This window comes from Bombyx mandarina, chromosome 08 (genome assembly GCF_030267445.1).
Source record: "Bombyx mandarina strain Sakado chromosome 08, ASM3026744v2".
Classification (NCBI taxonomy): domain Eukaryota; kingdom Metazoa; phylum Arthropoda; class Insecta; order Lepidoptera; family Bombycidae; genus Bombyx; species Bombyx mandarina.
The window spans coordinates 9,933,209-9,951,039 of NC_143215.1; the positions used below are offsets into that span (position 1 = coordinate 9,933,209).

General features: G+C 37.5%; 1 protein-coding gene across 2 annotated transcripts in view; it reads left to right on the forward strand.

Annotated features, from left to right (window-relative positions):
- The window catches only part of mol (dual oxidase maturation factor 1 mol), a 70,499-nt gene that overhangs the window by 21,453 nt on the left and 31,215 nt on the right, over nt 1–17,831 (forward strand). The window contains exon 1 of one of the 2 annotated variants that reach the window (XM_089729473.1): nt 17,441–17,690. The exons of the other annotated variant lie outside the window; for it this stretch is intronic. The gene's annotated coding sequence lies outside the window, so the exon portion shown is untranslated. Of the gene's footprint in view, nt 1–17,440; nt 17,691–17,831 lie in introns of those variants that run through there. 2 annotated transcript variants of the gene reach the window in all.

Genomic DNA, 17,831 nt, shown 5'->3' on the forward strand with positions numbered 1-17,831 from the left:
CTGGTGGTAGGACGTCTTATGAGTCCGCACGGGTAGGTACCACCAAGCAGTACCTAATGCGTTTCAGCTTGAGGGTAGGCAGTCGTTGTACTGTAAAAACTGAGACTGATATCTCAATGTGGGCGGTGGTATTTACGTTCTAGATGTCTATGGGCTCCGGTTACCACTTAATATCTGGTGGGCCGTGACTTCGACCACCCACATAAGCAATTAAAAAAAAAATTTAATTACCCTGCATATGTATGTGTGCGAAATTATGATTTTGATGAAATTATATTTATTTTATATTATATTTATTTTTCTGATTATTCTATCTACAACATGTAATCACTGTGTTAAAATCACAGAAGTAGGAAACCTATGGAAATGAAACATCAACAAAAAATTCGTGCCACTGTGACGTCATCTGGCCACAAAACATGGCGGTTTTAGTGCTGCCCAGAAGATTTTAATGTTAGTAGGTTTTATCGATAAACGTTCTTGGCTTATTTTATTTTAAATATTGTTGAGTATGAATGTATTTGTAGAATTTATACTTTAATAGGAAGTAAGTATATTGTTATGTGCAAAGATGATATGATTTAGATATTATATGAAATCTAAGACGAGTTCGTGCTTCAAATTTTCCAAGTAAACGATATGACGATTTTTAAAATTTGCCACACTGATTTTATAAAGTTGTCGTTTGCCGCAAAACATAAAGATATGGCATAGTACAGTGCCATCAGCCCATTTCTAGCATGCTGAATGTTATCATATTTTGAGTACGTGTTTTTCTTAGACTATTACAATCTATTTTAATTGTTTTGCTGACTCTAAAGTCCGTAACACACTACCGCACCGCACCTCAAGGAAGATGCACCGCACTACCGCACCGCATGCAAATTTTAAGCTTATCAAGGGACCGCCTGATAAAAAAAAACACCTACAGAACATTTATTCGTTAATGAAATTACAAACGTCATTCCTTGTGACCTCCTCTCTAAAATCACTTAATTAATAAATATTTAACGAATTTACAATAGTGTTTTACTCACTGCGGAATAAAACTATTTTATTTAAATAGTTCCGAAGAGATTTTGTCGGTAGCCTTTTTCCCGAAATATCTAAACAGAATGTCTAAATATGTTTTGATGACATATTTTAAAGAGGTATTTATGCTAATCATGATCAATAGATTCCGATCGAAAAATGGTGTCCGATTTTTCGGATGAGGGCTCTATAATGAATTTAAATATATAGATAATAGTTTTGAGGCATCGACTTTCTTGAGATCCTATAAAATACGTTTTAATTATTATTTTTATATGTTTTAAGCATGATAAAATATGAAATTTTATATAAGCAATCATATTAAATCGATATCGAAGTCCATAAATAATGTACAACCCAAAACAGACGGCCGAACTGACGTGACAATGACATTTGGTGCGCTCAACATGGCGGATTTTCGGCCTCATTAGACGGTGACGGAGGTATTTACGTATATTCATATTTCATTTTATGTACGCACTGAAATACTGTTATATTGTTTTCCTGCGAGTTAAAGTGCTGAGTAAGAACGAGATAGCTATATGTTTATGTGTGTGCCTTCAAAATGGGTGCTATTTAGCTAAGCAATTGTACGATAGAACAATATGTCGTGTCCCTACTATATAGGTCTATGGTTAAAATGAATAGCGGAACCCTTGAATTTTTTTTTATCTTAATTTTTTTAACCGACACTTGCGACTCCGCTTACGCACGTAAACGTCTACTACATCGTCCTTAAAGTGTCAATAAAAACAATTTCAACTCAAATTGATTATAATCGATGCACAAACGTATAAAACAAGACTAAAAATTAACATACTAAATTTTAATAGATGTACAATAATAAATTAACCTAAAACATACACACATAATCACAATTTATGCAACCAATCTTCTCTGCCAAATAAAATACATAATAACGTATGCATGTTGTTTTACTAATAAATCTTCTCTTCTAAAAAATTTCCAGTACATTTTGTTACAAAAACCAACAAGCGAAATAATACTAATTAATTATAAGTATTGTTTTTTTAAATTAAAATGTACAAAATGTCAGTCACATTAAAAAAAGGTAATAAAGGCTTAAACTGTTTTATATCTAGTTTTAATGCGTGGATAAACACAAGTGTAATTAATGAACGGTACGGAAGTTATGCGAATACTCAGGGCGTCCACGTAACTCAATTCGTATGATATTCGAAAACATAATTATCATAAATGAAACTTAATTATGAGCGTATTAAAATAATGCTAGTATTTAAATTGTCCCCTAATTTCACTATTATCTATCGTATGCAATAATTTTAACTTCTAGTCCGTAGAGAGAGAAAGGCTGTCTTCCTGTAAGTTCGTAGGTGAAAGTGTGAAGACAACGTTCTTGTAGATAGCGATACATTCTTGTTGAATGTCTGCAAATTCGATTGACATAACTTGTATACTTGTGTTTGCTGATCAATATATTCTTAATACAATTTTTAATTTTTCTGAATTAATAATATTCTATTTGAAATCTGGTCCCTCAATGAACGAATTCAGAGAAAGTTTTCAATCTTTTTCAATATGAAACTACAAAAAAAAACGTAAGTCGCTACAACTGAGCCAAAAAGACGTACATTTGCTTTTTGAAAAAATCATATGAATTTGAGACTGATTCTTCTATTCTTTTTTATTTTATCTAGGCTAGTTTATTGTGTAATTAGTTTACAAAATACCAAAAAATTTTAAAGCTTATAAGTCTAACGAATATATCTTTCGAGTCGAGTCTATCGAGAAACTTGTTGTTCAGGTTAGGATCAATGATAAAAAATCTCGTGGATGAAACCCCATCCGCTGGACTTATCAAATGAAAATCCTTACCAAAAAATCACTTAACGAGTGCGTGCGCCAAGCCTCAATTTGCGAACTATAGAGAACAGCTGTCGAAAGCTTTTGATAAACAATGATTCCACATGACCACGACTGCTATGCTAAGAGTAGCCGACTATGATGATGATATATATTATTACAGCCGATGAGTAATACCTTATACTATTTGTTTAAAAGGCATTGCAAAAAGCAATATTTAACCGCATGGAAAAAATAGACCTGTCCAAATTATTTATCTTGCCTATTTTTTTTTCTTCTTCTGAGAAATCGCTAATTAGCTTTAACAAAAACGAACCGGTACCGGTGGCTGAATATTGGTGTTTAAATCATATCATTCTGTCCTGTCCTCCGTATAACCACTCCATGTTATTTGATCACTCTGATCCTTCTTCCAGTATTCCGTTACCTACATCTGTTTCTGTTTTGCTTTCATCTTTAAATCATAATTTATATAAAAAGTTATGTTTATTTCTTACTGTAAATAATATACAATTATAAGTACATAAGTATATAATTAAAATTATATTTGATTTAATTTATTAATTACTGTTCTTTTCCTTAGCGTAGTATTTTGTATTAGAGATAGTTTTTTATCCTGCTGATCCTATCCTTTATCCGATGTAAAATTATTTTCTTTTACTACTCCGTTTTCTTACCTTTGTGTGTGGCAATACGCACAACGTGATGCCATAAAAAAAATGCTAGTTTCTAAATTAAAACGTACACTTATACTAACTACTACATTGTTCATGTTAGCGCCGTTTAGTGTTTTTGCAAGTTCAACATACATTTGTTTTTGTTTCTTTATTTTTCAGTGTAACTCTTATTTTTTATATCATTCAATTACGTATAAATCAAACGTTTAGTGCATAGTCGTCAGTCACGTCTTATGACATCATTAGCGGTCGGTTTGTGTTTCCAGTCAGATTTCCCCGGCAGTTATTATAATTTCCTGACTGATGTTGTACACCACGCAAAACATGTCGAAACAATTAACTCTCATTTCAGGGATTTAGTACGTAAGTTTGTGCCATAAGTCATGCAGTGATATTTAAATTGATATAATGATACGAATTTACTAACAATAGCAGCCATTAGTTATTACATTAGTCACACTAGCTTATTGAAAATTTAATACAACTATCGTCAACCAATACTATCACAATGAAATGAACAAAAAGTAAAAGGAGTCGCCATGATATTATGTCGATGTCAATCTATTAATGCAAACCTTTTCAATGTACCTATCGGCGTTCTTTTGTGGTTGTTGTAATTACAGATTTTTTTTTTCTCCTAGATAAAAAATAGTTCTAATATAATGCATTCATCTGCTCGATAAAGACTAAAATGACTTCGAATGAGGCATAAATAGATTTCACATAACTCTTGTAAAAAAATGAAAGTCAAGAAGATAAATCAAAACGAGATATATGAGAACAATTATGATTCTCGAGATAAAGGGAAAATTCCGAAAGTGGCAACGTGTGAAGCATTCCAAAGAATTCGACTTTTGTTGTCGGAATTACGACAAACCGATCTTTGAAATGATGTATTTAATGAATTATAAAGGATTTACGTGGAAATAATGTTAATTTTTTTAAATGTAAGGCTGATTTCCATGAACCTATAAATTTAAAGAAATATTACTCACTATGTTCTTAGGCTAATTTGTTGTTTATAGTATTAGCAGTAAAATATATTGTTAGTTTTCAACATTGGCTTCATATTAATTGTCATTAGTGTGATGTTATTTATTGTGAATAGTATCTAAGTAAATTTCTGAATATGTATTAAAATTTAGATTAACTTGAAAGAAAGATCTTTCGGTGGGTAATTCTGATATAATTACCTTAAGCACGCTCGCAGTGGTAGATTTACGCTAGGGGCAGTCGGCGCAAGTGTCCAGGGCGGCAAATTTTTAGGACGGCAAAGAGAAAAAAAAAAATTTTTCTCTTATCAAGATTGCTCAATATAATTAATTAATTATATTGAGACTAACAAATTTTCTGTTTAATTGATAATTCAAGAAATTCAATTCATCCATTATTTATGAATTATAATTTTGGCACTTATGGTAAAAATTAATGATCAAAATGATTTAATCAATTTATTTCCTGGGAGATTTAAAATAAAAAACGATTTTTTTTATTTTCTGGAATTAAAGAAATATAATTAGTTTTTTTTGAAGTAATACAATTATGAGTCACCCTTAGTGGCAAATTTACAAATGTTAGAAAAAAACAAATATTTATTTATGTTTTTGTAATATAATAAAGTTTCTGCAATAAATTAGTTATTTTAGTTTTGAAAAATAAACTATAAGTTTAAGTAAAATTCCAGTATTGGGTGCGGATTTTTTTCCGGTGCCCAGGAGCGGCATTAAGCTTAAATCTGGCTTTGCACGCACGAGTAGGTATGGCCTGGCTATTTCTGAAACAAGGCAAATATATGATACAACTCGCTGTACCCGTCCGCTTCGCTGGGCATTTAAAATTAACGTTATTATTTCTCACCCCCATAAAGATTCTCATCATTAACGCCCCCGCAACTGGTGTAGGGAGTCCAACTCTCATATAAATATTAGCCTGTCCATTATGTACATGTATTTTGTAGATGGATACCAAGTTTCAAGCCATTCGGATGCACGGTTCAGTATTTATAACGGAACATCCGTAAAAACCACTGTAGATTTATATAATAGTATAGATTAAGTCTTCAACCTCATGTCACAAGATGGGTGACTGTATTCTTGCCTCGTTGGCCTTTTGATCAATAATTGACTAACTAACGTTCTACTGTGTCTTTGTTAAAACCCCTGTTAGAATAGGTCAGTATCTTCGTGAAAAATATTTGATATAACTTGCACCCCGCGACCTCACCCGTGCTCAATTTAATTTTAGAAAAAACGAAACACTTTTCATTTTATCAGAGACTAGCGACCCGCCCTCGCTTCGCTTCGGAAACATTAAAACACACATGAAACCAAAAAAAAAAAAAAAATTAATAAAAAAAGGAGCCTATGTTCATCAGGTACAATGTCGACTTCTAATGGAAAAAGAATTTTTCAAATCGGTCCAGTAGTTTCGGAGCCTATTCGAAACAGACAAACAAACAAATCTTTCCTCTTTATAATATTAGTATAGATTATATAGTATAGAAGTAAGAAGTATAGATTACTTTATTCTTTCATCAATAGTTTTCGCAGGGCACGCGATGTAAAGAATATTTTAGGTGATTTTTTTACACCTTGGGTTACATTATTGGAGTTTTAGTAAGGATCCCTAACTTTTTTCAAAAAATATTATAGCCTATGTCACTCGGAAATGCTGTAGCTCCTAAACAGTGAAAGAATTTTTCATATCGGTTCAGTAGTTTGGAAGCCTATTCGAAACAAACAAACAAACAAATATTTCCTCTTTATAATATTAGTATAGAAGTATAGATTACTTTATTCTTTCATCAATAGTTTTCGCAGGGCGCGCGATGTAAAGAATATTTCAGGTGATTTTTTTACACCTTGGGTTACATTATTGGAGTTTTAGTAAGGATCCCTAACTTTTTCCAAAAAATATTATAGCCTATGTCACTCGGAAATACTGTAGCTCCTAAACAGTGAAAGAATTTTTCAAATCGGTTCAGTAGTTTGGAAGCCTATTCGAAACAAACAAATAAACAAATCTTTCCTCTTTATAATATTATTATAGTATAGAAAAGAGGTATGTGTAACAGAATCTATCATATCTATCGGATCGAGAAATTACTAAATATCTACCGGTTCGTACCTGCCAAAACCTATTTCTGGTTAGCAAGTACGTACACTAAGCTCTGAAGTAATATGCAAGGTAAGCAATTAATCTTAAACAATATGACATTTATAAATAACATTGTACAAAAATCGCCTTGAACACACGCCAGCGGGCTCGACTGACCTCCGGACGAAACACATAGACTGACCTCTTAATGAGCGCACAGGAAAACGCCACGGAAGTACTTCTCCGGAAATTATCTAAGACTCTGATTTTATCAGTTGTAGTCTATCTCGTTTATTACTAGTCATCGGAATGTGGATATGAAGCTTTTTTTATTTCTTTGAATGGTAATTTAATTGTTCAAATAAATTCATTGGTAAATGGTCTTTCTCTTTTGCAACAGGGCTGTGACCGACCAGTGTCTAATAATTTTCTGAGAATATAGCGTGGCGGACTTACCTTTTGACTATTAAATTTGAAAAGGGAACGCGAATCGAACGCGAAAACAATTGCGAAAATAGTAGAATCCAAAATAATGACAATTATTTGACTGTCAAAAATGGAATTTACTGCCTCATGATATATTTCTTTCAGTAATCAACGTACCGGAGAATTTGGTTAAATTTGATATAACTACCTAGGTATTTATTATAAATAAAACCACAGCAAGGTAAGCTGGACTATCAAAATTGTATTACAAGTACTTGCACAGCGAACGCTGTAGGTAAATAATGTACTCGTATTACATTATTTTATTACATACAAGAGGATATTTCACAAGAGCAACCTCGTAAAGTGAACGAGCATGATTCAGCGAGCGAATCTTATGACAAGGCGATTAACGCTTTTAGATTACTAACGTCGGTAACTAAGCAATCCTTCCGTGCGTCCTTCGATTTTGTTGTTTCGTATACTGTGAAGCTAATTAATTATAAATTTTATGGTAACAATTAACAAAAGTTTCGCTTGACAAACTCGAAACTGAGCTCTCGATTGTAGGTAGATTCAAACAACAACACATCAAACAAATCTCTGTATCTATATATTAATACGTGAAGCAAAAAATTTGTATCCCTTTTTACGAAAATTGCGCGGACGGAGGAGTATTAAATTTTCCACACTTATAGAGAATTTTGAGAAGAAGTGGACAATGCTAATATTTTTTTAAATAATGCATAAAAGATACAGTAAATCAATAAAGAAAACATTACACACACTACATACCATGTATTTGACGCACACACGCATGCATACTATTTATTGTCAAACTTTTGTTCTTGACGTCTGTTGTCAAATTGAGAATAAATTAAATATTGTTTGTCTTTTTTAATTATTTTATAGTGTAGTCTTGGCGAAATTTGTGATTATAGAAGTATAAAATTCAATCATAATAGTGTACAACCTTACAATTCCAATTAATTATAGTCGAATTTCGACTACTGCGGGACCTCTAGTATTAACTAAATATCTCTATGTATCTTTGTAAATGAACTAGATATATTCGAATCTAGTTTCAACGAAATACAAAATTATCATTTTACATGCTATCATGTAGATACTTAGACGGATGAACTAGCTCATGGCCTATCTGTTAAGTTGTTACCAGAGCTCATATATATAAATCAACATACGTACCGCAACCCACCTTGAGACATGAGTACTAAGTCTCAGTTTTATAGTACAAGGGCTGCCCTATCATTCAAACCAAAACTGCTTCACAGCAGAAATGGGCAGTGTGAAATAGGTAGTGGTACCTACGTGCTTACCATACGGGCTCACAAAACACACTACCAACAGTAAGTATTATTTAAATTTCACAACAATATAAGAACCTAAGCCAAAACATTTATGAAATTTAACATTTACAACAATATCGAGCGGCTACAGTATTACACTACAAACTAGACAGTACCGTAATTCGTATTTAAAAGACAAATCTAAGTTGTTCTTACAAAATACAGCTCTGTCATTGACCACGAATAGCTAAAAGGATCGATTGTTAAATTATAATACATTGTGCGGACGAGCTTAGTATACTAACAGATCATTCTTTGGTACATTGAATTCAAGATGATACATAGGTTCGAAAGGTTTTTTTTTACACTGAATAATAGCTAATTGCTCGCTTCGAATGTATGCATAATGTGTTTGTTACCTTAATGTTTCGAGGTTAAATTAAATTATGGATTTGATACGCGCGTAGAACTGTCAAAACAAACAACAATTAAAACAATATCATAAAGCTTTTTTTTATTGCTTAGGGTGGTGCTTTATGGGTGAACGAGCTTTTATGGGTGAACAAGCTCACAGCCCATCTGGTGTTAAGTGGTTACTGGAGCCCATAGACATCTACAACGTAAATGCCGCCACCCACCTTGAGATATGAGTTCTAAGGTCTCGACGGCTGCCCCACCCTTCAAACCGAAACGCATTACTGCTTCACGGCAGAAATAGCCGAGGTTATATTGTGGTACCTACCCGTGCGGACTCACAAGAGAGGTCCTACCACCACTAAGCTTGATAAGTAAGCCTTTGATTCATATTTAAAACTGTAACGAGCACCTCGTTGGTCTTTTCATTTTTTTATTTATCGCATATACCTGATGTCAAATGGTTGCGGCAGTCCATGGACATATGAATATGAATATCGTCCCCCAACTTCAATTATGGTATGTAAGTCTTCAAACCTGGACGTGTGAGTGTCTCATGGAGGAAAGAGGCAGAGTGGTGACGTTTTTTGCATGTTTGATTTTTATTACCCTATATTATTCCTCCCCATATAACGGGGGCGGAGCTCCGTGTGGCCGTGCGCAAAATGTGTGCGAAGGACACTGCACCCGGCCCGGACGGCGTCCATGGCCGGGTTTGGGCCTTGGCTCTTGGTGCCCTAGGGGACCGACTCTTGAGGCTTTACAACTCCTGCCTCGAGTCGGGACGGTTTCCTTCATCGTGGAGGACGGGCAGACTCGTGCTGTTGAGAAAGGAAGGGCGCCCGGCGGATACTGCCGCCGGGTACCGTCCCATCGTGTTGCTGGATGAGGTGGGCAAGCTGCTGGAACGCATTCTGGCGGCCCGCATCATCCAGCATCTGGTCAGGGTGGGACCCGATCTGTCGGCGGAGCAGTATGGCTTCCGAGAGGGCCGCTCAACGGTAGACGCGATCCTTCGCGTGCGGGCCCTCTCGGAGGAGGCCGTCTCCAGGGGTGGGGTGGCTTTGGCGGTGTCGCTCGACATCGCCAATGCGTTTAACACCCTGCCCTGGTCCGTGATAAGGGGGGCGCTGGAACGACATGGAGTGCCTCCCTACCTTCGCCGGCTGGTGGGTTCCTACTTGGAGGACAGATCGGTCACGTGTACCGGACACGGTGGGATCCTGCACCGGTTCCCGGTTGTGCGCGGTGTTCCACAGGGGTCGGTGCTCGGCCCCCTTTTGTGGAATATCGGGTATGACTGGGTGCTGAGAGGTGCCCTCCTCCCGGGCCTGAGCGTAATCTGTTACGCAGACGACACGTTGGTCGTGGCCCGGGGGGGTAGTTTTGCCGAGTCTGCCCGTCTTGCTACCGCTGGGGTGGCGCATGTCGTCGGCAAAATCAGGAGATTGGGCCTCGACGTGGCGCTCAGTAAATCCGAGGCCATGTGGTTCCACAGGCCCCGGAGAGTGCCACCTGTCGATGCCCATATCGTGGTTGGAGGCGTCCGTATCGGGGTCGGGGTGCAGTTGAAGTACCTCGGCCTCATTCTGGACAGTCGTTGGACCTTTCGTGCTCACTTTCAGAGCCTGGTCCCTCGTTTGTTGGGGGTGGCCGGCGCGTTAAGCCGGCTTCTGCCCAACGTCGGGGGGCCTGACCAGGTGACGCGCCGTCTCTATACGGGGGTGGTGCGATCAATGGCCCTATACGGGGCACCTGTGTGGGGCCAGTCCCTGGCCGCGGGGGTGGCGAAGCTGCTGCAACGGCCGCAACGCACCATCGCGGTCAGGGTCATCCGTGGTTATCGCACCATCTCCTTTGAGGCGGCGTGTGTACTGGCTGGGACGCCGCCTTGGGTTCTGGAAGCGGAGGCGCTCGCCGCTGACTATCAGTGGCGGGCTGACCTTCGTGCCCGGGACGTGGCGCGTCCCAGCCCCAGTGTGGTCAGAGCGCGGAGGGCCCAATCTCGGCGGTCCGTGCTGGAGTCATGGTCCAGACGGCTGGCTGATCCTTCGGCTGGTCGTAGGACCGTCGAGGCGATTCGCCCGGTCCTTGTGGATTGGGTGAATCGTGACAGAGGACGCCTCACTTTCCGGCTCACGCAGGTGCTCACTGGGCATGGTTGCTTCGGTGAGTTCCTGCACCGGATCACAGCCGAGCCGACGGCAGAGTGCCACCATTGTGGTTGCGACTTGGACACGGCAGAGCATACGCTCGTCGCCTGCCCCGCATGGGAGGGGTGGCGCCGTGTCCTCGTCGCAAAAATAGGAAACGACTTGTCGTTGCCAAGTGTTGTGGCATCGATGCTCGGCGACGACGAGTCGTGGAAGGCGATGCTCGACTTCTGCGAGTGCACCATCTCGCAGAAGGAGGCGGCGGGGCGCGTGAGAGACGCGCAAGCCCGCCGCCGTCGGGCGGGGGCCAGGGAGGCGGATCTCGCCCAAGCCCTGGCCCTCTAAGGGTTTCGGGTCCCCTTCACATGTCGGTCTGGGGACCGGCGAAGGGGGCCTAAGAAGACGACGTGCAAGCTGCTCTGCACGCGTTTTACGCAAGAGCACCCGGGTGATGGAAGGCCGACTATCCTCGACCCACGCTGGTTCTGACCCAGCGGGGTATTCCGTAGGATAACCCATTCTAACCGGCGCCATCTAGGCGGGCTCCGGATAGCCTGCCGACCGAGAGGGCTGGTGGTCGTGGCGCCGACGACCGCCAGTCCGGCGTCCCGAGGGGGAGGGTGATGGGAGAGATGTGCTCCGCACTAAACGCTTCACTTTCCCCCCTCTGCCTCTTCATGAGTTCTGTCTCATGCGAGGTTTGGACGTTGGTTGTTGAGCGACAGGAGGTTTTAGTCAGTTCGACTCCGACATGCCCCGCCCTTCATCCCCAGGGGAGGGCGGAAGTCCGGCGATTTCCTCCTGACCAAAAAAAAAAAAAAAAATATTATTCCTCATCGAGGTAGTTATTCGTGAATATATCTTGAGACATAACGGTAAGTATCTCCAAATATTGTTTCAAGGGATACGTGTTCGTTCCACGATCGGAGTCAGTATCTGTCTGTAAGTTTTTTTTTGCCTTGGTGTGCAGTCGGCATACTTTTTAGCTGATGACGAGCCGTCACTACTTCTCTCCATCATTGTCTTGTTTTCGGGGACCGAATCTTCTCTAGTATGTACCTAACTGTATATTTTCTCGTAAAATGCTCCTGTAAATCCATGGCCCATCTCGAAGTTTGTGAACATAGACATATTGTGAACGTTTTGTAATTATAAATATTTTCATAATTGAAACCAAATCCAGTTAACACTGGTGAATACCGGTTTAGGGTTCAAAGCATATACATCAATTCAATTGAATATCATTCAATTAAGTGGTGGTACCTACCCGTGCGGACTCACAAGGCACCACCAGTAATGGATCCATATAATAGTTGAGTCCGTTAAATGCTTATTTCATTGAATTCACGATTTGATGTCTGTGATCTCCATAGACGACGAATAATTGCAATAACACTACCTATTCTTTGGCACATCTACAAATCTATACTTAATATTATAAAGAGGAAAGATTTGTTTGTTTGTTTGTTTGTTTGTTTCGAATAGGCTCCGAAACTACTGGACCGATTTGAAAAATTCTTTTTCCATTAGAAGCCGACATTGTCCCTGATGAACATAGGCTACTTTTTTTTATTTTTTATTTTTTGTTTCATGTGTGTTTTAATGTTTCCGAAGCGAAGCGAGGGCGGGTCGCTAGTTTTATTATAATTACCGAACCAGAATGCTTTGAGAAATTAGAAATTATTATTATCAGAAATTATAAATTATAACAGAATTTACCATATCTATCGAATCGAGAAATTACTAAATATCTACCGGTTCGTACCTGCCAAAACATATTTTTGGTTGAATATTGAATTGAATTCAATTGAAAATCATTCAATTGAACGTAACTATAGTGTGCATTTAGGTATCTTCTTCAAGACCGTTGGGCACATTCATTAGATTTTTAAATGGAATTTAATTACGTTTACGAAATAATTTCGAATATAACTTGTGTTTGAATGCCGTTCACTAAAAATATATCGATAATCGATAATTTATCTCATTAATGTTTCTATTGGCCTTAACGTGTCTTTGTACTTGAGCTAAGCAGTTTAACTAGAACTTAAATTCTTGATTGAATTTATATGAGGCACGTGAACGCTTTACATTTTTATATTTGATTAAAAATGTTTTCGAAATTGTCTATTGGCTTGTTTGTGATTGTGTGTGTTTGTGTGTGTCAAATACACGTCTTAGGCTCCACCTACGTGACTCGGGTATTTGTTGTAAAATAAATCTTCCTAACAGCATTATATGAAATCGAAACTATTACAAAGCTGATTCTAATGGAAAAATTCATTATTAACTTTAACTATAAAACATTTTTCACCCCCCATCTGATATTAACTAGCACCGCATACGTTACCGCAATTCTTAGAATTCAAAGCGTAAATGCTATACGTAATCTAAGTCATATATTACGTTATCTAAATCCATCAATGCCCTTACTAAGATCTCCCCTCACAAACGCACATCCCATTAAACTAACTAACAGTCAGATAATTAGATGCAATTATGTATATTTCTATATTAATATTTACGGACAGTGAATCAGTTCACTGCACATGCTCCAAGAACTGGTTCCGTAAAAATGCCGTCTTAGATCGAGTTCAAAATTATGATTTGAAAAGCTCCTCTACAATATTGTATGCAGCATCTTAAAATCATATCCGAATAGTTTTCTAATCGATTACATCTTGTAGTTTTGTTTACTTATCGTAAATACCAGTACCAAATTTACAGTTTGTAAACCTATTGAATTGGAACTTAAAGAAGGAAAATTTTCCGGCTTGGAAGAACGTCTATTTTCCTTTCTGTTTATTTCTGCAAATACATATTATTATTAAGTTACTATCGCATGCCGTTACATCGTCCTATAAACATAATATGTGTGAGTAATAATAATATTAGTGCTGCTACTTTGGACTTGACCTGAGCTTAATATTTTCTTCGGTAAAAGTGGTTTTATTGAACATTTTCGATTATTGAATTTACAGGCTTAACATTACAGGAGAGAGCCACATCCGGGTTGTCACCAGTGCGGGCATCCGGATGATGACGCTCAGCACGCACTCGAAGCGTGCCCGCGTTGGGAGCACCCGCGGCGAGATCTCATCGCGGTGCTGGGGAGGGACCTCTCCTTGCGGGCTGTCATTGCCCGCATGCTAGAGGACGAGAGTTCGTGGGAGGCCATGGCCAGATTTTGAAAAAAAAAAAAAAGGCTTAACATTACATCTTACAGAAGATGTGTTTCTCAATTTTAAATTTTATAAAAGTAATATTTGTAACCAAAGCCTAAGGCTCGTATTTATGTGCTTAACAATAAAATTTGCATAAAAAACCGTTTTAAAGTTTGCTGAAATTCACGCTCTGTTGTTTTTAGTTACTAAATACCATTTCAGATCGTTGTTCAATGATGAGAGAGGCGTGCATGTTGTAAAGAAGTGTAACAGATAGCTGAGATTTTGTAAATTATTATACTTTTGTAACTTCAAAATGTACATTTTATGAGGGTTATTTAATTATTATTTTTTAATTTGAAGTTAAATTGAAATCTGACACAGTAAGACCTTCAATAAAATTAAATTCAATATGGTTTTTATATGAACTGCCGTAATGACAGATGTGGAATTTCGGATTACGCATCATGAGCGCTATTAATTTTTAGATTGACGAAATATATATATTTTTTGCCAAAGGCGGTAGTATGACTGATTGATACTTTACTAAACAACAGACAGATTATTGTATAGAACGCCACATGAAAATCACTGCGCTTCGCCGACACGAATTCGTCATATTTCGGGCTTAAAGGATGGAACAACTCTTAAACAATACAAATGAGGCTTGAGGTATCAAGGTATCAAAACCAGATAGGCTGTGAGGTCATTTACTCAACCACACAAAAAATCTCAACAAACTACTTATTAAATGACCTATGGAATTTGGTAGGAATATATTTCTAGAAGATGACTAAGATATTATCGAAACCGTAGTACAGCAGACAGTCACCACGAGAAGGCTATATCGATGCATACTAATAAATTCAAACTAATTCGATGAGGAAACATCTATACGGCCTTGCTTATCAGGAAATGAATATTGATTGTTATTTACTCCTTCAGTTACCTACATAGTATTGTACTCGTGTACGCCAAATAGAAAGGTCAACCTCTTAATTAGATTCTTAATACGACTTTGATATTATTTATTCACTACGTGGCACGGTAGTTTATCGGCTTTGACTGCTGAGCCGTGAGCCGTGGTTTCGATCTGGCGAAAGTCTGTCGAACGGGCTTATATGTTTTTTGCTATGAGTTTACCTTTATATTATATTATGTGTTTAAACGCACATAAGATGAACATGGGTCTTTGCTTCCCATTGTACAGTGAATCCTAGTTTGGAGCCAAGTGACTAACGATATTTTGTCCCCGATTATGTATTTATGTATTCATTTTGATTTCTTAATTGAACAATAAGGTTGAATGAAAACAGTATATTTGGTTTAGTTTTTTTTTTTTTTTTGTTTTTCTCTTGCTTCGTCTATATATCTCAACTTTAAACGAGACTCGAGTAATTATAATTAGAGGCTCGTTTCCCAGATTACACACACTTTTATTAAACGGGTACTTGAGAGAGCTGCTGCCTGCATCTGTCCTTAATCATGGCGATATCAGAATCGTTTTAGGAACCCTTTAAATAATAGTTTGGCTCACTCGAAAGCTTTTAAAGCGAAATATTTTATGAACAGATACGAGTAGAAGGGTTATTTTGTTAATATCCTGAAAAGCACCCCACGCTTTTTTACAATAAAATCATTTCTTCTTACACTATTATTAATTCAAATTTATTAAAATTTATTTTCTATTTTTTAGTTAGATTTTCTATAAAAGCGTATTTTTTTAGTTTTTTTTAAACTATTTTTTTTATTGTTTAGATGGATGGAAGCCCTCCCGATGCCAAGCGGTTACTGGAGCCCATAGACATCTACAACGTAAATGCGCCACCCATCTTGAGATATAAGTTCTAAGGTCTGCCGTGAAGCAGTAATGCGTTTCGGTTTGAAGGGTGGGGCAGCCGTTGTAACTATACTTGAGACTTTAGAACTTATATCTCAAGGTGGGTGGCGCATTGACGTTGTGGATGTCTATGGGCTCCAGTAACCACTTAATACCAGGTGGGCTGTGAGCTCGTCCAACCATCTAAGCAATAAAAATAAAATAAAAGAAAGGCCTCAAGTATAGTATAAGTATATTGAAAATGCTACAATCGCTCTGTGACTCGAAATCAACGGAAACGCCATTTCGTTTTCACTCAAACATGGTGCCGCAAAACAGCTACAAGATCCGTTTTTTTAAGATAATCTTAAGCATGCGTGTTAACAAGCGCTAGGAACATAAAATAAACTGTCACAGCTATAAACGTTTTTTTTAATAAAAATACAGTTTATAGTTATAAACCGTTGTCACGTTTACAAGCGCGGCTTTTTTTAATAAGCCCCCGTTTTATCTCTTCGCAAGCGGCTATTGGAGGCTAAGATACATCACAACATGAACGCCGTAACCCATTTTGATAAGTTTTAAGTCATTCATAGAAGTAAAGTAAAAAGTAATTCACGAAAGAATGTCGTAAATTTCCGCAGATCATTAAATATTTTTTGATTAAATATTAAGATCTAAATTTTATGAAAATACCTCAATCGTGAAACAGCTTTTCATCCAGCAGCAATAACAATCGTGCCGATTTAAAAATACCTCCAAAAACTTACTTGAGAAAAATAGGTTATTTTATTTATTTACTATATAACTAAAAGTAAAGATTACAAATAATTTTACTACTTAGTTAGTTAATGAATAAATTGCCTACGAATATACAAACATTATGTTGTATATTCCAATTGTTTTATTATAAGCATCCTTTACCTATATAATATTTCTAACAGGTATTTAACGTAGAACATACCCGTGAATAATAATAGGTTATTAGTATTAAAATGTCAAGGAGAATACAAAATAAATATTTTTCGTAAATTCGGAAATAGAAGACAGCAACAAGCACCTCCAAACCACGAATGCCAAATATCTTTAACAAATATATTGGCTCCGACTGGGAGTCAGTGTCCTAAATTACGGACCACTGAAGGCTACACTAACCAGCTTATCAAATCACAGCTGTTTAAAAAGATCTAAAAAAAACCGGAACTATTTTTACCCGCGTGTGATTCTAATTAACCGTGCAGAAAACACACTGTAGGATCGAGCGTATATAATCAAATATTTATAATCCACAAAAAAAACACTAAAAATGAACTTTAATCAATTTAATAGCTTCAAATCGTTCTTCAAAGCTATATAGATTATTATTATTTAATTTAAAACGTCGATGAGAACAAAACGAGAACGACAAAGGAGCAGCCAGATAAGTCTCGGTACGCGGTCGACCGCGACCACCGAAACCTTGACAACAGCAGCGCGCGCCTTCCCGCGATACAATAATAAAACTCTCAGTGCCGCCCGAGCCTTTACCGATACAACACGAACGATATTATAAGCAACTCGATATAGATACGTGACGACCCGCGAACCAAAACACTCGATACGGGCACAATATCCCGCGTTCGCCCACTTCAACTGGACCAGTGACAAAATGAAGTGATTCGATTTTGCATACTCAGTGTACATTGTGTGATGTTTTGTGCCAATACTCCTTGTGCCATATTAGGAGATAATAAGTCCAAAATTATAATAAAAAAAAGGTGAGTTATATTAAATCATAATTTTTATTCACGCTTAATTTAAAAGGTACCTGACAATGTCGCTTGATTTCTAAATAATTTAGCAAACTTACGAAATTAACAAAACGTTAACAGATTACCTTCGTTCGCACGTATTTAAAT